The sequence below is a fragment of the Aegilops tauschii genome, chromosome 5 (genome assembly GCF_002575655.3).
Source record: "Aegilops tauschii subsp. strangulata cultivar AL8/78 chromosome 5, Aet v6.0, whole genome shotgun sequence".
In the NCBI taxonomy this organism is placed as follows: domain Eukaryota; kingdom Viridiplantae; phylum Streptophyta; class Magnoliopsida; order Poales; family Poaceae; genus Aegilops; species Aegilops tauschii.
The window spans coordinates 414,864,207-414,887,923 of record NC_053039.3 but is presented as its reverse complement, the minus strand read 5'-3'; positions in this window follow the sequence as shown (position 1 = coordinate 414,887,923).

The window sequence follows — 23,717 nt, the reverse complement described above, 5'->3', positions numbered from 1 at the left end:
TCGCTAGCCCTTTCTGAGACCGCAAAACATAAATGCAGAGCACCTCCAAAGTTCAAGCATCGACTAAACATTGTAATTCATGGTAGAAAAGATCCAGTCATGATGCACCCAACATTAGCTACACACAATGCATCAGCATGACATCAGTGCTCTCAGGTTCTGGCGCTTATTTTGGAAGGTGATGACACAACATAAAAGGAAATAGATAGTCCCTTCGCATAGGGAATCAGTGATTTGCAGAGGTGCCGGAGCTCAAGTTTTTAAAACAGAGGTAAATGATATTTTGAGACATGCACCCTTCTTGTTTACTTCACGACCATCAGTTATCAATATCTTCCATGCTAAGCATGCTAGTGGTGGTTCCCAAACGATAAAAGTAAAGGTTTACTCCCCCTCCACCAACAATCACACTCCATGGCTTGGGCGAAACAACGGGTGCCGTCCATACCAACAACAGTCCCGGGGGAGTTTTGTTTAATTATTTGCATTTTGAGTTTAGGACTGGGAATCCCTATTACCGCCCTTTTCTCGTGCGATGGTGAGTGAATAAACACTCAACCTAAGAATAACCCTCTTAGCATGGAAGATACCGACTACCTCCTATCGTTCCATGAACGATCCAGGCACACAAAAAGGATATTTGTTTGAAGTTTTTAGAGGTGGCACATGCAAATTTACTTAGGACGGCATGGTAATACCGCATACAGGTAGGTATGGTGGACTTATCTGGAATACCTTGGGTTCAAGGTTTTAGATATACAAGCAGAATTCCCACTTAGCACAGGCAAAGACTAGCAATTAGGTTGAGAAGCGGCCAGCTAGAGAGCAACGATGGTCATGAATATGCATTATGCAGAAGTAACATTGGACACTAGCATGAGTAGGATGCGAACACCATGAACATAAATATCATAGAGGCTATGTTGGTTTTGATTCAACTACATGCATGAACATGTGCCAAGTCAAGCCACTCGAACATGCAGAGGAGGATACCATATCATCATACTACATAACAATCATTTTAACGCAATGTTGATATCCAAGATAAATCATTATCCACTCCTAGCTACTTATGCATGGCATGAGAAACTATAATCTCTAATTGTCATTGCAAACATGTTTAATCATAACGGGCTGAATCATGGATACTAGGTTAAACATATTTACAAAAGTAGAACAAGTCGAGTTCATACCAGTTTCTCTTTGCCACGGCCAGTTCATCGAATATTGTCCTTATTGCCTTTCACTTGCACGACCGAACAATATGAAAATAATAATGGTGCAAGAGTTTCATGGACTAAGCTGAAATCTGCAAACATTTTATTCAACCGGAGAAGACAAGGTAATATGGGCTCTTTATTAGATCAACGATTATGCATATGAGAGCCACACAACATTTTCATCATGGTCTTCTCCTCAGTATGACTCAAATAAAAAGAAAAGTAACTCAGAGAAACACACTGAAATATTTTTGGAGTTTTTGGTTTTCTAGAACAAGCAAATAAAAGGGAAAAGCAAAAACAAGGAAAACGATTTACACGGGAAAGCTCCCAACAAGCAAAAGAAGAACATGGAAATCTTTTTAGGTTTTCTTTTTAGTACTCTAGCTAACTACTCTAGAAAGAAAAATAAAAAAGAAATAGGGAAATAATTTGGGATTTTCTCAAAGTTTTTCAAACACACAAGAAGAAAGCGAGAGAATAAATTTAACATGGATAATACAATGAAAAAGTGTGGAGACCGACAACTAGAATGAAATGAGTGAACATGAATGTAATGTCGGTGGGAATACATACTCCCCCAAGCTTATACTTTTGGCCTAACTTGGTAATCAGTCAGTAGCCGAGATAGTGGTCGAGGTGCCAAGGAGCTGACATCCACGGATCCCACTGTGCAGGCTCCTCCTCTGCTACAGCCTGGTTGTTCCGATAGGCAATGATATCCGCAGGCATAATCCAGTATCCGCCTCTGGCAACAGGATCAAACAAAGCAGGTGCGGGCAATGGAATAATATCATGAGTATTAACGCTGAAAACCAGGTTATAAGGAATAGGAATGTTAGGGTAATCACGTGCAATAAACTAGTGGTGTTCCATGGCTGCGCGATCTAGGTAAACCTTGGGCAAAGGCTAATCATGAAGGCGTATCTCAACATCGAAGCGAGCCGCCAAATGAGTAGCATAAATACCACCATGTATTTTACCCTTAGATTTATTAAGGTGAAGGCGGCGTGCCCCAATAGCTCCCAAACTATAAGTGTTGTCGCCCTCTAGTGCACGACATAAAACATCAAGGTCTGGGGCACTGAGTGCACCCACCTTCTCTCTAGCAAGCAAGCATTTTGCAATAAAAAGAGTGAAATAATGAACAGCAGGAAAATGCAAGCCAGCAGCAGTGATACTCGACACCCCTCTCTCATCTCCCACTATCAAGGTACGATAAAATGATTCAAACTCTGCAGACATAGGCTCTACAAAACCGCCATCAGAAGGAAGCAAGCATATTTCACAGAACTCAGTAAGTGGTATCTGATGGGGCTCAGCATATAAATTAAACTTCACTTCAGGAGGATTATTCCTAGGAAGGAAATTAAAACTTTGAACAAAGGTGTTTGTGAGGAGATGATACTGTTCACATTCAACTGCGATGAAGTCAGTGAGGCCGGCATTAGCAGCATATTGTGCAAACTCTTTAAGGATTCCAGCCCCTTCCATGAATGGGGTATGCGGCCATTCGCACGGCCGTACTTCCGCCAATCTCCGGGTATGGAGATCACTATCAGATGACTCCCCAATAACTCCCTTGGAGCTCTTCTTGGAAGCAAACTTCCTAAAGATATTCATCTTTTTCCTATGAACAAAATTCTGAAAATTTTAGTCCACAAAATTTTCTCAACAAAACTTTACAAGATTGAAAGTAGCTACTCATAGGGATACATACAGACCATAGCAAGCATTCGAATTACATAGAACTCTAAGAATTCAACATGAAAGCTCATCTACAGCAGCACGAAGAGTAGCTAATTATTCAAAATATAAACCACTAAAGCAAAAACTGATTGGACAAACGGAGGAGTCACATACCAAGCAACAATCCCCCGAAACAGTTTCGGAAACGGGGCTTCGAACAAAGAGATCGAATTCCGCGGGTTTGTGAGCAAGAACACGAGGGAGAGAGCAATGGTGAATTTTTTCTGGAAGGTAGGTGATGATGTGGTATGAAGGGATGAGAGAGGGGGACCACAACCCAGCAGAGCATGCCTGGGAGTCCTGGCGTGCCCATGTGGGTTGTGCCGACCTGGTGCACCTCCCTCTGATATTATTTGCACCAAAAATTCTTAAATATTCCGAAAAAATCATATTAAATTTTCAGAGCATTCTGAGAAATTTATTTTTGGGTCATTTTTTTATTGCACGGGAAATTCAGAAAACAGACAAAACATGGCATTTTATTTTATTTAACTAATAAAAAAACAAAATAAAAAGTAGGGACATAAGTTAGTGCTTACTAAATTCATCAACTTCATACCTCTCAAAAATGATCCATTAATAAGGTTGATCAAGTCTTATTAACAAGCACTTTCGATTAGCATGAAACCGAAGAACTTTCGTAAATCACTAAGTTACCTCAATGGGGATATGAATGTCCCCAACAATAAGCATTTCATATTTCTTTTTGGCAGTAGGTAGAGGTAGTTGAAAACTTCCAATAGTGATTGTCGGAGATTTTTCAATAACATTAATACCATTCACATGGAATTGTTTCTTCGGGAAGTGCACCGTATGCTCAATTACCATTGATATGAAAAGTGACCTTGCTTTTATTGCAATCAATAACAGCCCCTGAAGTATTCAAGAAGGGTCTACCAAGGATAATCGACATGTTGTTGTCCTCAGGCTTCTCAAGTATAACAAAGTAAATCAAAATAGTAACATTAGCAACAACAACGGGCACATCCTTACAAATACCGATAGGTATGGCGGTTGACTTGTCAGCCATTTGCAAAGATATTTCAGTAGGTGTGAGATTATTCAAATCAAGTCTTTTATATAAAGAGAAAGGCATACCACTAACACCATCTCCCAAATCACATAAAGCAGTTTTCACATAATTCTTTTTGATGGAGCAAGGTATAGTAGGTATTCCCGGATCTCCAAGTTTCTTAGGTACTCCATCTTTAAAAGTATAATTAGCAAGCATAGTGGAGATTTCAGCTTCCGGTATTTTTCTCTTATTCGTGCTAATGTCTTTCATATACTTTGCATAAGGAGGCATTTTAAGGATATCAGTCAAGCGAGTACGCAAAAAGACTGGCCTCAACATTTCAGCAAAGCGCTCAAATTCTTCATCATATATCTTTTTAGTTCACTTAGGTGGAAAGGGCATAGGTTTTTGAACCCACGGTTCTCTTTATTTACCTTGTTTTCTAGCAAAAGAGTCTCTTTTATCATATCTTTTATTTTTGGGTTGTGGGTTATCAAGATCAACTGTAGGTTCTATCTCAACATCATTGTCTGGTTCTTTATTATTTGGTTGAGTATTTTCATGAGCCTCATCATTATCTTTTTCATTATCAGAAGGTGAGTGTTCACTACCAGGTTGAGTTTCAGCATTAGAGATAGAGACTTCATTATTATTATCAGGAGGTTTTTCTACTTCAGGTTCACTAGAAGCATGCAAAGGCCTATCATTTTTCTTCTTCCTTTTATTTTTAGGAGGACTAGGTTCATCAGTGTGAGATCCTTGAGAGTCTTGTTCAATTCTTTTTGGGTGTTCCTCAGGATAAAATTCTTCCTGAGTCATTTTACCTCCTCTAGTTGCTACTCTAACAGCAAAGTCATGTCTGTTATTGTTCATTTCATCTAGCAACTCTCTTTCAGATTTAGCAACTTGTTCTAACTGGGTTTGAACCATAGAAGCATGTTTTCCTACACCTCTAACGTCATTTGAGATTCTAAATAACAAGTCACTCAAGCGAGCAATCATATCAGAATTGTATTTCAATTGTTTCATAACATTTGCATTGAAGTGATCTTATTTTCTAATATAATTTTCAAACTCATAAAGGCATTGGCTAGGGTGCATATTGTGAGGATTGTCATTATCATTGAATTTCATTAAAGAATTTACCTCTACCACCTTAGGCAGTGGCGGTGTATCAAGCCCATGTATTTCTTCAATAGGAGGTAAATTTTTGACATCCTCAGCTTTAATACCTTTTTCCTTCATAGATTTCTTTTCCTCTTGCATATCTTCGGGACTGAGATATAAGATACCCCTCTTCTTTGGAGTGGGTTTAAGCGGTGGTTCAGGAATAGTCCAATCATCATAATGTTTCAATATGTTATTCAATAGTTCTTCAGCTTGCCCAATAGTTCGTTCCCTGAAAACACAACCAGCACAACTATCTAAGAAATCCCTAGAAGCATCGGTTAGTCCATTATGGAAGATATAAAGTATTTCATTTTTCTTAAGTGGATGATTAGGCAAAGCATTAAGCAATTGGCAAAGCCTCCCCCAAGCTTGTGGGAGACTCTCTTCTTTAATTTGCACAAAATTAAATATTTCCTCCAAGGAAGCTTGTTTCTTATGACCAGGGAAATATTTTTCAGAGAAGTAATAAATCATATCCCGGGGACTATGCACACAACCAAGAGTAAGAGTATTGTACAAAGCTTTAGCATCACCCTTTAATAAGAACGGAAATAACTTGAGGATAGAGTAATAGCGTGTTTTCTCATCATGAGCAAAAAGGATGACTATGTCATTCAACTTAGTAAGATGTGACACAACAGTTTTAGTTTCATAACCATGGAAAGGATCAGATTCAACCAAAGTAGTTAACTCTGGGTCGACAGAGAATTCATAACCCTTATCATCAATAAAGATAGGTCAGGTAGCAAACTTAGGATCATATTGCATTCTAGCATTCAGAGACCTTTCTTTATACTTGGATAACAACTTCTCTAGATCATCTCTATCCTTACAAGCAACAATGTCTCTAGTTGTCTCTTCATTCATAACATAGCCTTCCGGTACCATAGGCAATTCATATCTAGGAGGGCTAGTTCTGGTAGGTGTTTCAAGATTTTCAGTTTCAGGCTCATCATCAGTTTCAACAACATCATGTTGTCTTACTCTAGCAATTTGTTCATCAAGAAATTCACCTAGTGGCACATCATCATCATCATCAAGCAAGGTACTAGCATCGTCGCAAGTATCATTCATAGCAGAAGTAGCATTGGTGCGCGTCGGTCCTAAACAAACGGTTTTTAACCCCTTTCCGCGATGGCATTTGCAACCGTCGCCAAGTGATTGTGGGCGATAGGGGGGTCCTTCCCACACGACCCAGAAACCGTCGGGGATAGGGAGCCTTGATGCATACAGTTGTCCCTATATAACCGTTTCAGATATCTCGAATATCCCAAATGCTTCATCCTTGCTACTCGTTTGTGCTCTCATTTCCATCACAGTCGGAGTTTTGTGGTTCTGCCTAAGACCAGGCAGATTCCAGGCACGGGAGTTTTCCAGGCAGATTCTAGGCACGGGAGTTTTATGATGCCTGGCACATCACACACAGTTCATGATTATAAACCGTGTGCCATAGGTAGACAATCACACACATTTAGTTTTCCCGCACCGTATGTGATCGTGTTTAATATCACACATGTTTTGCAAACGGCAACTGTGTGCATGCTTGCACACGTTTCCTCTCTGTGAACAGTCTCGAATTATGGTGTATATCGCAAACGTTTGTGTTTTACCAACCGTGTGTGCCGTAATGACCTGCACAACCTAATTCCGCCCTAATTTCATTGTTGCTATTTAAAATTGTACCTAATTTGAACTTGAAAGTAGGCTATACCTTTATTCATATCCATTAGGTTCAAACAACCAATGCATTATTCGATTCATAGGTACATATGTTTAAGAATTACATAAGCACCAAATAAAGAATGATGTACCAGGGTTCTATACTTGTACTATTATAGATGGTAAAGAAAGAGGCGACATACATTCCAGTTGCTGAACAAGGTGAAGTGGAATGGCCCTATTGTGCTCTCCTGGATCCAGAAGGCATGCAGGACTCTAGTCCAACCCCTTCTGATGGCCGGCCGCCAATCATGTAGTTTGAGAGGTAATCTTTAGTAAACTGCTTCAGGGTCCACTACAAAAGAAAAAAGATTCAGATATTGTCATCTAACACAACTCATTAGGGGCAGTAAAAATAAGGCTACAAGGTTCTTATTTACCATCCTGCAGTTCACTGTTGTCTTGCATAAAGTGTAAACAAATAGTTCGATTGACATCTTTTGACCCATTTTAATAACAATCTTTATCAGTTTCCTCACTGGATGCTGGTTAAAGAATATCTCATTGCCCCATACGCAAAAGGGTCGAAGTGTGGATCTTTGGCAATGATATATGTACCTAAAAGCACCAAGTTAATATAAGAAGCTAAACAACAATTAAAAAATTATGTAGTACAACACTCCATACATCACATTATATAAGATTTTAATACATGTATATCTAGAAATCATCAGAACATTAAGGTAACGCTCTTCCTTGTTGCTATGTAGCCTGGGATTGCATATTAGTCATTCAGTACAATACATGTTGCTAAACAATAATTGAAAAATGAAAAGGCATGTTAACTGCAATATCCTTAACCAGCAACTAAATATCGTAGTTCATAGTGGTATTGTTGAAACTGTTATTGATGAAATTGAACTGCATGGCAAATAGTTGCACATATAGAACATCACATTGTGAAGAACAGAAATAAACAAGTCATAAGGACATCTCTAGGCGATCCTTAAAAAGTTAAAGGACTAAAATCCTTAGTGGATATATTTATATTCCAGCAATTTTTGGTCTTTTCTAGTCGATCCCATAAACTTAAGGTTGTAAACTTCAATTTGATCAAGTTGAAAGCAGGTTCAACCGAAAGTAGCATGCATTCAGACATAAACATAGATAGTTTTGCATAACCGAACATAAAACATAAATTTAAACTAAGCTAAACTACTTTCGGTCGAAGTAGAGGTCGAGCCAATCCTTCCTCGTCATGTACGGTGTGTCGCGAGCCGGGTCCAGGCCAGTACCATCGTCGGGGTCGTTGGGGAAGGCACACCTCCACTCGTTGACGTCGATCTCCTCGTCCTCGGGGCCCACCTTGACGCCCTCCGCGCCATCGTCACCGCAGCCTTCGACCACGTTATCAGGGGACAGCGCGATCACCTCGCCGCCCTCCGTGCCGCTGTCCTCGCCGCCTTCGACCTCGTCATCGGAGGAGAACACGATAACCTCGCCGCCCACCACGCCGGAAAGATCGCCCACTCCGCCTCCACGAGCTCCGGGTGATGCCGGCGGAGCTCTTGCATGTAGGCCTCGTCGGCGGCCTCGGCCTCGAGGCGCTCCCACGCCTCATGGTCCTCCCGTGCCATAGCTAAGCTCACCACCCCTAGCTCTAGCGAAACAAGGTGGACCGGACGTGTGTCGAAGGGGAAATTGAGCCTAGCCACCGCGCCGTGGTAGCAGACCTGCCAGCAGTCGTACTCCATGGCCGCGAGCTCGGCTGTGTGGAAGCTACCAAGCCACCGGCGGGTGTGGGTCTCTTGATCTATAATCTCGGCGACCCACGTCCCCCACCGCCGTTGCCGGACCCCGAGGGAAGACTTCGTCGGCTGCCGGGTCCGAGGGAGGACGGGGAAGTCCTCAAACCGGCGTAGGGGCGCGGCGGCGAGCGGATCGGGACCGCGGAGGACGACAGGGACACCTCAGCGGCCACCTCGCCGGCGTCGGGCGAAAAGGCCGCGATGAACCTCTTCTTGGCCATTGGCTCCTTGAGCTCCCCGACTCACAAGCAGAGGTTGAGGATGGAGGCGCCGGTGATGGCGGCGACCTACCAATGGTTTCGAGGGGTATGTGTGTCTGTGTGAGCGGAGGTTTTGGGGTGTGTGTGGAGGGGGGCGGGGGGGCAAGGTTGTGTTTGAGGAAATACTGTGGCAACTGAAAAATTTACTAGGCGGGAGTAACAAGGCGGGGCTACTGAATGTTTGGATAAAGGGCGAGCGGATATTTTTGAGATTGCAAGGGATGCAGAGGCGGGAGTAAAATGCCGGGGCTACTGAAATTTGAATCAAGGGACTGAAGCAGAGCGGGAGTAACAGACATCGCACACAGTCCGCACATACTAATCATGTGCTATCAAACATTAAAACCTTCCAGGCTTTAGATATTTTTGAGATTACAAGGCAGTAATATTTTCAAGATTGCGAGGGATGCAGAGGTGGGAGTTTTTGGGGAGCGAGCTAGTGTACTTGACACACCGGCTGTGGACTGTAGCCGACGCACCTTCTCATGTAAGCCATAGGCGGACTATACATCAACGGTGCTCCAAGATATTTTGTACTGCATCTCACACGGTTGGTGATAATAAACTGTGTGGGATCTACTTGATTTACAAAATGGGGTCACAGCGGCAATGGACGCTGTTTGAATTGCTAGACCTTTTATCTGCAGTGAACATGCAACTATATGTGTGTCGTAAAAGAATTGGAATTATTCAGTGTTCGTTTGGACATTTTGTACATTAAACTGGTTTTCTAGCCATTTCACGTGCACAATTCAAAATTGAACTACATGCACAGGCTTCGGTGCATACAAATTTGTTAAAAAATCAAATCTGTGTCCTTCAGCATGCTTAGGTTCCATGCAAGAAATGGGAATGAATTTTTCGGGGTTCGTTTGGCCTTTTTTATACATTAACTGGGTTTTCTAGGCATTTTATGTGCATAATTCAAATTTGAACTACAAGCACATGCTCCAATGCACCAAAGATGGTTGAAAAATCACATGTGTGTCCTTGGGTGAATTTCTAGGTCCCATGCAAGAGATGGGAATGAATTTCAAACACCAGGGCACTGTTGATTGCCGGCAAAACATTGAGATAACTGGTTTTTAAATTCTAGTAAATCCAAAACTCGTCTTAAATTCATGAAACTTGGCATGCTATCATGGAGCGGCATCAACAAGCCGTGGTGACAATTTTGTCCCATTTGGGGCAGGTTTGGGTATAAGCTTCTCACGAACCAGAGATTCTGACAACAAGCATGATGGTTTCGACAGGGAACGTACCACCTTTGGGGAAGGGACGATATCCGTTGCCTCTTATTGCTTTCAAAATTTTGTAGTGTCAACATAGAACAACAGGAGTGTTGTGTTTAATCTTGGAATTTTTCGGGGTTCGTTTGGCCTTTTTATACATTAACTGGGTTTTCTAGGCATTTTATGTGCATAATTCAAATTTGAACTACAAGCACATACACCCATGCACTAAAGTTGGTTGAAAAATCACATGTGTGTCCATGGGTGAATTTGTAGGTCCCATGCAAGTGATGGGAATGAAATTCAAACACCAGGGCACTGTTGATTGCCGGCAAAATGTTGAGATGCCTGGCTTTTAAATTCTAGTAAATCCAAAACTCGTTTGAAATTCATGAAACTTGGCATGCTATCATGGAGCGACATCAACATGCCGTGGTAAAAAATTTGTCCCATTTGGGGCAGGTTCGGGTATAAGCTTCTCACAAACCAGAGCTTCTCACAACAAGCATGATGGTTTCGATAGGGAACGTCCCACCATTGGGGACGAAACGATATCCATTGCCTCTTATTGCTTTCAATTTTTTTCTCGTGTCAACATAGAACAACTGGAGTGTTGTCTCAATTTTTGTGATTTTTCAGGGTTCGTTTGGACATTTTTATGCATTAACTGAGTTTTCAATGTATTTATGTGCATAATTCAAATTTGAACTACATGCACATGCTCTAGTGCATATAAATTGGTTGAAAATTCAAATTTGTGTCCTTGGGTGCATGCTTAGGTCCCATGCAAGAAATGGGAATGAATTTCAAACACCAGGGCACCGTTGATAGCCGGCAAAACATTGAGATGCCTGGTTTTTAAATTCTAGTAAATCCAAAACTTGTCTGAAATTCATGAAACTTGGCATGCTATCATGGAGCGGCATAAACATGTCGTAGTAAAAAAATTGTCCCATTTGGGCAGGTTTGGGTATATGCTTCTCACAACAAGCTTGATGGTTTCCGTAGGAACGTACCTCCCACCTTTGGGGACGAAACGATATCCATTGCCTCTTATTTCTTTCAAAAAATTTCTCGTCTCGACATAGAACGATAGGAGTGTTGTGTCAATTTTTGGGATTTTTCGAGGTTCGTTTGGACATTTTATGCATTAACTTAGTTTTCAAGGCATTTATGTGCATAATTCAAATTTGAACTACGTACATGCACCTACTCCAGTGCATATAAATTGGTTGAAAAATCAAATATGTGTCCTTGAGTGCATGCTTAGGTCCCATGCAAGAAATGGGAATGAATTTTTTGGGGTTCGTTTGGCCTTTTTAATACATTAATTAACTGGGTTTTCTAGGCATTTTATGTGCATAATACAAATTGAACTACAAGCACATGCTCCAATGCACGAAAGTTGGTTGAAAAATCACATGTGTGTCCTTGGGTGCATGCTTAGGTCCCATGCAAGAAACGGGAATGAATTTCAAACACCAGGGCATTGTTGATTGCCGGCAAAACGTTGAGATACCTGGTACTTAAATTCTAGTAAATGCAAAACTCGTATGAAATTCATGAAACTTGGCATGCTATCATGGAGCGGCATCAACATGCCGTGGTGAAAATTTTGTCCCATTTGGGGCAGGTTTGGGTATAAGCTTCTCACAAACCAGGCTTCTCACAACAAGCATGATGGTTTTTATAGGGAACGTACCACATTTGGGGACGGGACGATATCCGTTGCCTCTTATTGCTTTCAAACCTTTTATAGTGTCAACATAGAACAAGAGTAGTGTTGTGCTTAATCTTGGAATTTTTCGTGGTTCGCTTGGCCTTTTTTATACATTAACTGGGTTTTCTAGGCATTTTATGTGCATAATTCAAATTTGAACTACAAGCACATGCTCCAATGCACTATCATTGGTTGAAAAATCGCATGTGTGTCCTTGGGTGAATTTCTAGGTCCCATGCAAGAGATTGTGACACCCCAAAATTTTGACCTTGTTTTGTTAATTAAAATTTTGCCAGCAGATTAAACTTTTCCGTTTGTCTGGATTTATCTCTTGATTTCAGAACCTCTCTTTTCTTTAATATTGTGGAGTTTTACCTCATGTGGAAACTTTCCAAAAGTATTATTGGACTTATATACCCTCTCTATAAAACAATTCTTTATCAGTGGATTTATTTGGGCTTTATTCTTTCAAAATGATTTTTCATGAATTTGGGTCTCTGTTGCACTGCAACCATTTGATTAATGCATTTAAAAATTTCACCAAAATTTGGGAATGTCATGTGATGTTTCCACATCACTTTTATGCAAAAATATCTTTTGGTCATTGGAGATTTTGAGCTCTACATCAACTTTTCAAATCTGGTCCAGTAGGTATTTTTTGCACTACAACCTATTTAAATTTTCTTTTAAAAATTCTTCCAAGTGTTTGGAGATATCAGTAGATGCACATGATTCAACTCTATGCAAAAACCCATTGGTGTTTCTTGAAATATTTGAGTGAATCAACCTCATCTTCATTCTGCTCCAGTTTGGTGATTTGTACTGCAACCCTATTTTATTTTGCTCTAGTGCCCATGAGCTTTTTCCTGCTTATAGCCCTCCCTACAAAACCCTTAAGTCCAGGAGAGTAGACCCATTGGAGGATTCTAAGTGCATGCAATGAGACCTTTTTCTTTCTGTCCAAAACTGAAGTTTTGCAAAACTTGCACTAGCAAGTTTCTGGTTTTGCCCATATGATCTTGCCATCATCACCTACATGCAGGGAGACCCTGATCTGGAGTTTTTGGCCATTCCAAGAGTTGCCTAGATGCACTTAGCATTCTATCGAACACCTTGTGTTCATGGACAGTTTTGGCATGTTTTCTAGTTGGCCTTATGGACTTGAGCCCCTGACCCATCCAGCATGTCCACTAAGATCCTAGCTACTCCTAACCTAGGTCTGCTAATTGCCAGCCGCGCTCTAGCACTCTGGGCTGCCCTGGCATTACGTCGAGCACGTCCCGTGCGTGCTCTTGGCGCGCCCAGAGCGCACGTTTTGCACGTGTGGGCGCCCGAGCCGCCGCGTCGCACGGCCGCCTCCCCGCACCCGCTCTGGCCTTCCCCACTCGCAGCCAACACGCCCGCCCCCTCCCGCGTCACAGAGCCGCCCCTGACGCCCTACAGCACCGCCGTCAGGGCTCCCTTTGCGGCACGCCGGCGTCGGCAGCGGGCTCTGCCATGGACGGCGCCGCCCAAGCCACCCGCGCGCGCCAGCTGCCCCCGTGAACAGCCCGAGCTCATCCACATGCTCGTCGGCACGCGCTCGTCGCCGCCACAACGCCCTGCAGCTACAGAACGGCGGCTCACCGTCGTTCTTATCCACACGGCGGAACAAGCCCCGTCATGCTATAAAAGGAGGCCCCCGAGCCCCTCCGAGCACTCAGACGACCCCAGGCCACCCCCATAGCACCCCCACGGCCAGCATTCGACGGATGGTAGCCGTCTTCCTCGACTCCGGCCGTTTCGGCCGCCGCCACCTTCCGGTGCCATTCATCGCAACCAGACCCTCCCCCGTGCGTCCAGCACCACCCTCCGTTTCCCCTCGACCTCACGGAGTCGCCCATCCTCTTAGCTTCGATCGAGAGCCACCATAACCCAAACCCCCAATCATGCCCGAAACCTCCTCCGCCGCGGAGCTCGCCGCCGGCGACTCCCTTCACCCCCACGGCCCCCTCAACCACCGAGAGGAACGCCCTGGAGCCACGGATCCATCCCTGCCCTCCGGAGCCCGCGAGGAGCCGCCAATTGCCAGAGTCCCGCCTCCGTTCGGGCAGAGGAAGAGGAGGAAGAAGCGACTGGTCAAACCTGACCAGTGGGCCCGCTGGACCCACTGTCAGTGACCAGCCCCCGCCGAGGTGTGTTTTAGTGGTTGCGTAAACGCCTGAGTACGTCTGCTCTGCTTCGAAAGCGTATTCTCCCCCGAAACGTTTTCTTTTTCTGGTTTTATTAAAAACACAACTTTGACTGGCTATATCTTTTAAAATAAAACTCCAAATGAGTTGATTCTTTTTCCTACCTATCTCAAATTTAATCTAGTTTATTTTAAGATTTATTTCAAAAATATTTGGGACAACTTTTTGCACTGTTTTTGAAATATTTGTTATTTGAATATTTTTTCAAAATAGGAAACGGAGAGAGAAGAAAACTTTCAAAAAGTGCACCCCCTTGCATACTCTTGAAGGCAAGCATTCTGAACTCTGGCATGATATTTTTGTGAGGTGTTTTGATATGGTTACAACACTACCTTGACTTGGAGCATACGTTATTTTTTTATGTAGCAATAAAGTCACACGCATGAGTGCATATTGGAGATGCTTTACTGTTAGAAATGGATATGCTGGTGATAGTCATCATCCTCGTGAGCTTTTCATGCATACCGGCAGGAAGCCGGGAAAGTCGTGGTCTTGGGTAGACACGAGCTTGTCCCTAGTTCCTCGTTGAGACGAGTGTGGCCGGTATGGCATGATGAGGTTTGAAGAGCGGTGATTATGTCTGTTAATGGAAATATATTGGTTATGCTAATCATTCGGAGAATACTTGGACCTCCTGAGTCGGCCCTCGGTCGAGTCTTGTTAAGTAACTTCCCCTACTTGTTTGGTACTACCACTTGTCCCTGCCGCAGGTAGGGTGCGGTTCAGTAAGTTGTCAACCCCTTACCAAAGCACACACCGTACAGAGAGGCCATGGTGGAAGATACCGGAGGCCTCCGGTAGGCATGCCACCTGGTCCGGGGGCATGGGTGTTTCCGGTTGGGACCGAGAGGGGGGCACCCCTTAGAGCGCGCGATATAAATTTGATCCCACGCTACGCCGAGGTTGTAGCCTCCCCACTTAGAGTTTTGCTTGACAGGTGTCGTGGGTGATTCCAGACACTGGTAAGTTAAGCTGGTGTGTGCAAGCCAGGCGTGTTTTCAATTAAAAGGCCGTAGGCGCAATTAGTCCCGATGGACTAAGTAAATCCGTTACTCGTGGGTAAAGAGTACACCCCCTGCAGAGGTTATATGTATTCGGATAGCCATGTCCATGGGTAAGGACTACAGTCTGAGATGGGTCTAGTGACGGTTTTCGGATGGAGAAATGGCTAAACTGGATCATAGTGACGGTCTTCGGATGGAGAAACGGGTATACTAGAACATTGGTTATGACCTATGTCATATGAGGATTATGTTTATTATTATTATGGACTAACCATTTACATCATTTGAATTATTAAGTATCCCTGGGACGGTTCTCCCTCCTGGATACTCACTGTGATTATTATTTATAAGCCCTTTATGTGGCGTCGCTCAGACGCCCGACTGCGGCATGCTTGTTATTTATTTATCCTTTATAAGCCCTTTATGTGGCGTCGCTCAGACGCCCGACTGCGGCATGCGTGTTATTTATTTATCCTTTATAAGCCCTTTATGTGGCGTCGCTCAGACGACCGACTGCGGCATGCTTGTTATTTATTTATCCTTTATAAGCCCTTTATGTGGCGTCGCTCAGACGGCCGACTGCGGCCTGTTTGTCATTTATTTATTATTCATAAGCCCTTTATGTGGTGTCGCTCAGACGCCCGACTGAGGCATGATTATTCTTATTATCCTTTCGAGGCGTCGCTTCAGACACTCGATCGGTGCATTCTATTTCTACTCCCGTCTTGCATATTCACATTTTACGTGCATGCGTGCATCATGAATTTTGTTTATTTCGTGACTGACGTTATGATCGTAGAATCTTTCGGAGCATGATTACCCACTATTGTATTAAACCCGTGTTCATAATGTTTGCGAGTACATTCAAAGTACTCACTGGCTTGTCCCTGGCTATTGTCTTGGTCAGATTTCTTGTTTGGAGAGGAACGTTGCGATGACAGCCCCGGAACCCACGCTACGATGATAGCAGCCTCACGAAGATAGGAGTTATCCTGGTCAGCTGTTCCTGTGGGAAATGGAGTCCCATAGACGAAGATGAACCACAAACCGCTTCCGCCATCAACCACTAGAAACCAAGTGTTGTACTGATAGGCCACAATGGTCTTGTACTACATATTTTGTACTTTGCTTGGAATTTCTGTATCGAGTTGGTGCCTCATCAGCTAACAGTAATCCTGGGGCTGGTGAGCACAAGGGCCATTTTCCGGAAAAATTAATATCCGAAAATCCGGTCCTGACAGAGATGGGAATGAAATTCAAACACCAGGGCACTGTTGATTCCCGGCAAAACATTGAGATGCCTGGTTTTTAAATTCTAGTAAATACAAAACTCGTCTGAAATTCATGAAAGTTGGCATGCTATCATGGAGCGGCATCAACATGCCGTGGTAAAATATTTGTCCCATTCGAGGCAGGTTCGGGTATATGCTTCTCACAAACCAGAGCTTCTCACAACAAGCATGATGGTATCGGTAGGGAACGTCCCACCTTTGGGGACGAAACGATATCCATTGCCTCTTATTGCTTTCAAAAAAAATCTCATGTCAACATAGAACAACAGGAGTGTTGTGTCAATTTTTGGTATTTTTCGGGGTTCATTTGGACATTTTTATGCATTAACTGAGTTTTCAATGCATTTATGCGCATAATTCAAATTTGAACTACATGCACATGCTCCAATGCATATAAATTGGTTGAAAAATCAAATATGTGTCCTTGGGTGCATGCTTAGGTCCCATGCAAGAAATGGGAATTAATTTCAAACACCAGGGAGCCGTTGATTGCAGGCAAAACATTGAGATGCCTGGTTTTTTAATTCTACTAAATCCAAAACTCGTTTGAAATTCATGAAACATAGCATGCTATCATGGAATGGCACCCGACATGCTGTGGCATTTTTCGTGTCCATTTTGAGAGAAGGCGCATTCGAATAATGACAGCCAACAAAGGCATTTTGAAAAAATAGGTGTCACTTTAGTATGTCAAACGTTTGTATAATTCAAACCGTGTGCGTTCTGTCAACCATTCACGTGACGCCACGTATCTTGGTTTTAATGGCCGTAGGAGGTGCCGTGCGGATAGCTGCTTGACCTTAACTGAACTGGAGACGTGCGAGCGCATTCCGGTGCGCAGGCTGACCAAGAGGCATGCAAGCTGTCCTCCAATGTGCAGGCTCACTGGGAAGCGTGCGAGCTGTACGGTGCGCAGGCTCACTGGGAAGCGAGCCCTTTGACTTCCATGATCGCCCGCCTTCCCCTCCATTAATGGCGCTCGAGCCGCTGTTTAATACGGCCGATCTTACTCTTCGCCTCCCATTCCCCTCCCTCCCGTAGACCTCCCCCAATGCCATGGTGCAGAACGATCATCTGCCACTAGTCTTCAAGTTTGGTGAAGTCGACTCCAAGCCGGAGGAGATAGAAAACAAGGAGGAATGGGGCCTCATGGACATGCCCTAGAACGAGCTGGCTGCGGCGGTTGTTGCCCCCGCTCCCGTCCCAGCTCCCCTCCCCGCGCCCGCGCCAGCGACCATCCCCGTAGCATTGACGGGCTGGTCGCCAAGCATTGTCGTAGAGCTGGAAGCCGCGGGTGTCAGCGAGGTCTCCACGGACCCGTGCGAACTCGTGTACATGCCCGCGCCAGCGCTCGTGCCTGTGCCGGTGCGCGCCCCTCCACCCACCATGGCGCCGGCCCCCGTGCGTTTGGCTGCACCCGCCGCACTCGTGCCCGTGCCTGTGCGCGTGCCCCCTCAGCGGCATGGGACGCTGCCGTCGACCGCTACCTCTCAGTGGCGCCAGTTGCTGTCCTCCCGCACCCCACCCGTCAATCACGCGATGACATGATGTTTGATTTACAAGTGAAGGACATTTTGTGCTGCCTTGAAGACTTCAACAACGGCGTCCCGGAGGACGACAACGATGGTGCGGCACGCCGCCACCGCCGCCGCCGGAAATAGTTTTTTCGGGGTAACTACTGTATCTCGAATTCTCGATCATACGAATATAAATTTGCAGTGTGACTGAATGAAAGATATGGTTTGAACGAACTTGCGTTTTTCTCTCCTAATGTACAGACTTATCAAACGATTTTCTTTTGAAAAAAAGTCAATGGTTTTTAAACATAAAACACTCATCGCAAACGTTTTAGTTAGAATACCTGTATGCAAACCGACAACTTCCCTAGGAAGCCAAGGGAAAATGTGCCGAGCAGGATTTCTGCATCCCATCAACGCAAACTGTTGTTTTGCATGACCCTTGTGCAACCACGTACAAACAATTGGGTAAGATTTTCATATCTGTCATTTTAGGTATGTTGCCATTTGTCAACTAGAAAGATTGACATTTGTTTATCTAGTAACATTGCCATTTGTCAACCTTGTAACACTGTGATTTGTCAAAATATGCAGCTAAAAATCACTAGTACTATCTAATTTTTGCAACTAAAATCACTAGCACTGTTCATATGGATACCACTAGCAGGCGTGAGGTGATGGATGCATATGCAAACGTACCATTGATTACATCAACAAGTCATCTGCCCACAACGAACGAGGATACACACTGGATTATAGATCATTTCCAACAAAATATTCTAGTACAGTTTTTCTCACACAACAAATAACAAAGCGATGAAATGAACTTCAGCTCAACCACTCGTCGGCGTTGGAAACGCTTGCTTTGAACCAGAAGTGATTATCTGGAAAGGGCCAGCTACTGTCAATCTCGAGACCAATGCAGGACTGATCATCCAGGCTGAAGCGTCCTATGTCAGGACCCATATTGGGACGGTAGGGAAGCATAGCAATGTCCGAGGAATAGATGCAGTTGCTTCTCATAAATGGTAGTAATGTTGTGTCAATAGAAACTGGATTGCCTTCCACCATCATTGGATAGCTTTGTCCAAGGAAGAGTGAGTTTCCTCCAAGACTTTCAATACTGAACAAGGGAGAAGGTGTTGGCGCTAGTACACTAGTATCCATCCCGAATACCCTGCAACGGATGTTGGAATAGGTCCGGAGAGTGCGACCATGCGAGACAACACCTGCTTCCTTAGTAACATCAGTAGTACCATGTATACAGACAAGAAGAGGTGATCTATCGGAATAAGTTGCCAGGCACCACAGAGTATATGGGTCCTGCTCATCCTCATGCTCGTGATCATCAGCATCATCATCTCCCCCTTGGTTATAAAATTTTCAAGTATAGGAGGTGGAATGTTCCCAGGACCTTGGAAACACAAGAAGGTTAATTAGTAAAGGGAAGCTAGCTAACCCGCATGCATGTGGATGAAACAATTTTAATTATGGTGGAAGACAAACATACCAAACGCATCAGGATTCCATGCAAAAAACAGTGCCATGAGTGGTGGCAGCAAACACAAGACCCTCGTATTGAATTGCATCACAGTACTCATCCGTGTACAGAAATTTATTTTTGAGCAATTTCCATCGAGGCGTGGAAGTAAGGACGGAACCAAGCTTGTCAAAGATAGCAACAACTTGATAGTTCATGTAATCCCAAGAGCGGTTGGGAACTCGAAAAATTGCTATCTTCCATAGACGACAGTCACCATGATCATATTTGAACTCACCTAGAATACCGGTGTACCCAACATCTGGGTAGTCGTCCGAGATTTTTGGAAGTGGAACCCGGTGACGAGTGTACACATTCACAAGTTCCCACTCGCTGTTGTACCTAATATAAACAACCCAATCTCCATTTGCGCCTGCCCAAGCCTCGCCCTCAAGCGATGGCATCTTAACATCATACGTATCATTATCAAGCGACATCAACTAGCACAAGGTCAGGCTTCCCTTGTCCCCGCGCCGGTCAGCAGGGTCACGGCGAAGAAGATAGGGGAGATCAAACCGCTCCTGGACCCTTGGGTTCCTTGTAATGATGTTATTAGTTGAGTCGAGAATGGTCTTGAATGAACCTGCCATGCTAGCCGAGGTGATGACGTCGCACCGATCAATGAGTTCCTCCACCACGTCATCTTTCAGATCAGGGCAAGAATAACGGGGTCGTTTTCGGCCTGTTCCCTCCATGGAGAAGATGACCGAACAATGGCAGAAGGAAGGGTGAAGGCAAATGGAGGGAGGAAGAGTGTGTGACAGCAGTTCCAAATCGAGATGGAAAGGTGAAGAGGCGGTGGACGGTTGCCACGGTACACGAAGAGGCGCGTGGAGAGAAAACGGTTGCCACAGAGGTCACACACCGACGACAAGGGCTGAGTGAACCGCATGCGTATATCGCACACACCTTGATCTGGCTGACCGTTTCTTTTGTGTTGCCTAATCAAAAAAAGTTCATCCAAGTGAACCGTATGCTGTATATCGCACACACCTTCATGTGGCTGCCCGTTTCTTTTGTGTTGCCTAATCACAAATAGTTCATCCGAGTGAACCGTATGCTGTGTATCGCACACTCCTTGATCTGGCTGCCCATTTCTTTCACTACTGGAATTTGCTTATTTGCCGTCTGCCTATTCTTTGTCATCTGCTGGCGGACGGCAAAGAAGGTCTTTGCCGTCAGCTTGCAAAAAACGGACGGCAAAGAACTGGCTGATGGCAAAGAATGTCTTTGCCATCAGCCAATTCTTTGCCGTCTGCTAGCGGATGACACCGTCAGCTGGCGGAAGGCATAGAGAGAGGTGGGCCCCACTAACGAGCTGCTTAGAAAAAAACTAACGGCCCCCTCTTTGCCATCTGCTAGCAGACGGCAAAGAGCAAATAAGCGGATGACAAAGGGGGGCGGACGGCAAAGAGATAACCTAACTAACGGCCTGGTCCCCACCCCGCTTCCTCCCTCTCTCTCTCTCTCTCTTTCTGTCCTCCCCACCCCGATGACCACCGCCACCCGCCGCCGCCCCCGCCACCTGCCACCCGCCGCCACCCCCACCACCCGCCGCCGCCGCCCGCCCACCCACCGCCTCTCACCCCCTCGCCCCGTCGCGCCGCACCCCTCCCCTGCAGCGCCCCTTCCACGCCGGCCAGCCGCCCCTCCCCTACCCTGCGTGGCCGTCCCCGCCCCGTCCCGTCGTGGCCTCCCCCTCCACCGGGCCGCCGCCCCCACCCGCCGTGGCCTCCCCCTCCACCAGGCCGCCGCTGCCCCCACCCGCCGCGGACTCCCCTCCACCGGGCCGCCGCTGCCCCCACCAGCCGCGGCCTCCCCCTCCACCGGCGATCCCCTGCGCAGGTGAGTGATCTCCCCCCTTTTTAGTTTAGTTTGTTTTAGTTACTTTTAGTTAATTTAATTTCTGTTTTAATTATAGTTTTAGTTTAGTTTTAGTTTCATTTTTAGTGTAGTTTATTTTATATTAGTTTTAGTTTTAGTTTAGAAGAATAAGAAGAGTAGAAGGAGGAGGAGGAGGGAGGAAGAGGTGGAGGGAGAAGAAGAAAGAAAAGAAGAAGAAGAAGAAGAAGAAGAAGAAGAAGAAGAAGAAGAAGATGAAGAAGAAGAAGAAGAAGAAGAAGAAGAAGAAGAAGAATAAGAAGAAGAGGAAGAAAGAAGAGGAAGATCGGAAGAGGAGGAGGGAGGAAGAGGAGGAGAAGAAGATGAAGAAGAAAAGAAGAAGAAGAGGAAAAAGAAGAAGAGGAAGAAGAAGAAGAAGAAGAAGAAGAAGAAGAGAAGAAGAAGAAAAGGAAAATAGAAGAAGAAGAAGAAGAAGAAGAAGAAGAAGAAGAAGAAGAAGAAGAAAAAGATACCCTGACACCCCGACACCCCGACCCCGACACCCCGACAGCCTGACACCACACCCCGACCCGCACCCCGACCCCGACACCCTGACACCCCGACCCCGACACGCCACCCCGACACCTCGGCACGACACCCCGACCCGCGACCCCCGACACCCTGACACCACACCCCGAGCCCGACCCCGACCACCCCGACACCCCGACCCCGACACGGCACCCCGACCCCGACACGACACCCACAACACCAGAGGCCGACGGGGTCATATATTTGTGAATTATGAGTTAGGTCATATATTTTTCTATTTTGTTATGAAAAACATCATATATAATTGTGTTGATCGGGTAGATTTAAATGTGCAGTTGTTTCATCGCTGCGAGGTCTGGTGTTCGACGACCTCCCCGTGCGTTTGACGAGCTCCGCCCCTTCGTTCGTGGGTGAGCACAAATGACATGTCCTCCTCCCCCCTTAATTATTTGCTCTGTTCCGGTGTTCGTGCCGATGAAACTTGATAGCTAGCTATATATCTGTCTTGAATCATCAGTATGCGTAACCAATATGTGTCTTCTGTTCGAAAGCGTTATAGTTATAAATATGCATGCATTTGCATATTTATAACCGTGATTCTTTCGAATTGTCCAACGCTATGCATGGACAGCCTGAGTATGTGTAGATTGGGTTTGTTTTCCCATATGCTTTGCTCCGGATCCGACGCATAAATTTCGTCAGTGCCTCCCCTGTTGTTCTTCGGGTACACATCCTCTTTGTTTATTGCAGAGACGTGTATCAGGAGAACAGCGAGGAGGTGTGCCAAAATTTTGCGTCAGATCCAGAGCATAGCATGGGAAAATGAACCCAATCTACACATACTCGGGTGGGATTAGGACCTATCATTAGTTATATGAGTGTAGGTTGCATGGACGTAATAAAATTGACAAAGTAGATCAACTGATGAATATATACATGGCGAATTATATATATATATATATATATATATATATTTGTTGTGTGTCCAGTAGCTCTAAAAGTCAAGATGAGTGATCGTGCGTGGATGTACACCGGTCACACTGGTCAGAACAAATGGAGCACTGAATGGTTCACAAAAACCAAGGGGTTTGTGCAAGCCGCATTTGCAAATGGCCAGAGGAAAACCTGGTGCCCCTGTTTATGGTGCGGCAATTGGGAAAAGAGGACAGAGGCTGAAATGGGCAAACACCAGCAGAAGAGTAGTTTTACGCCCGATTATACGGTGTGGACATATTGGTGAGTCTGCCCAACGTGACCGAGCTGAGGTGGATCGTCGTCCCACCGACGAGCATGGTACCGGGATGGAAAACATGCTGCAAGACTTCAATGATGCTCGGGATTCGGACAAGGAGATGGAGGAATCTGCAAAGGCCTTCAATGAAATGTTGGAGTCTTCAAAACGTCCGCTCCACGAGCACACTGAGCTTTGTCAGTTGGATGCCATCTCCCAAGTAATGGCTCTGAAGGCTCAGTTCAACTTGGACAGAGAATGCTACGACGCAATGATGACAGTATTTGGACGCTTTCTACCCAAAGGCCATGTAATGCCTGCAAACCTGTACCAGTCAGATAAAATCCTCCGTGCACTAAAGATGCCCTATGAGAAGATACATGCATGTGAGAAAGGATGTGTCTTATTTAGGCTTGACTATGCGGACTTGAACTATTGTCCCATTTGCAAGTCTTCCAGGTATGTTGTGGTAGACAACGGTATGGGTGAGAAGACACAGACCAAAATCCCCGTTAGTGTTCTTCGGTATATGCCAATCGTACCAAGACTTCAACGTCTTTTCATGGTCGAAGAGACGGCCAAACAGATGACATGGCACAAAACGGGCAAAATAACCGAACTAGATGCAGATGCGAATCTGATGATCGTCCACACATCGGATGGTGTTGCGTGGAAAAAGTTTGATGAATTACATGCTGA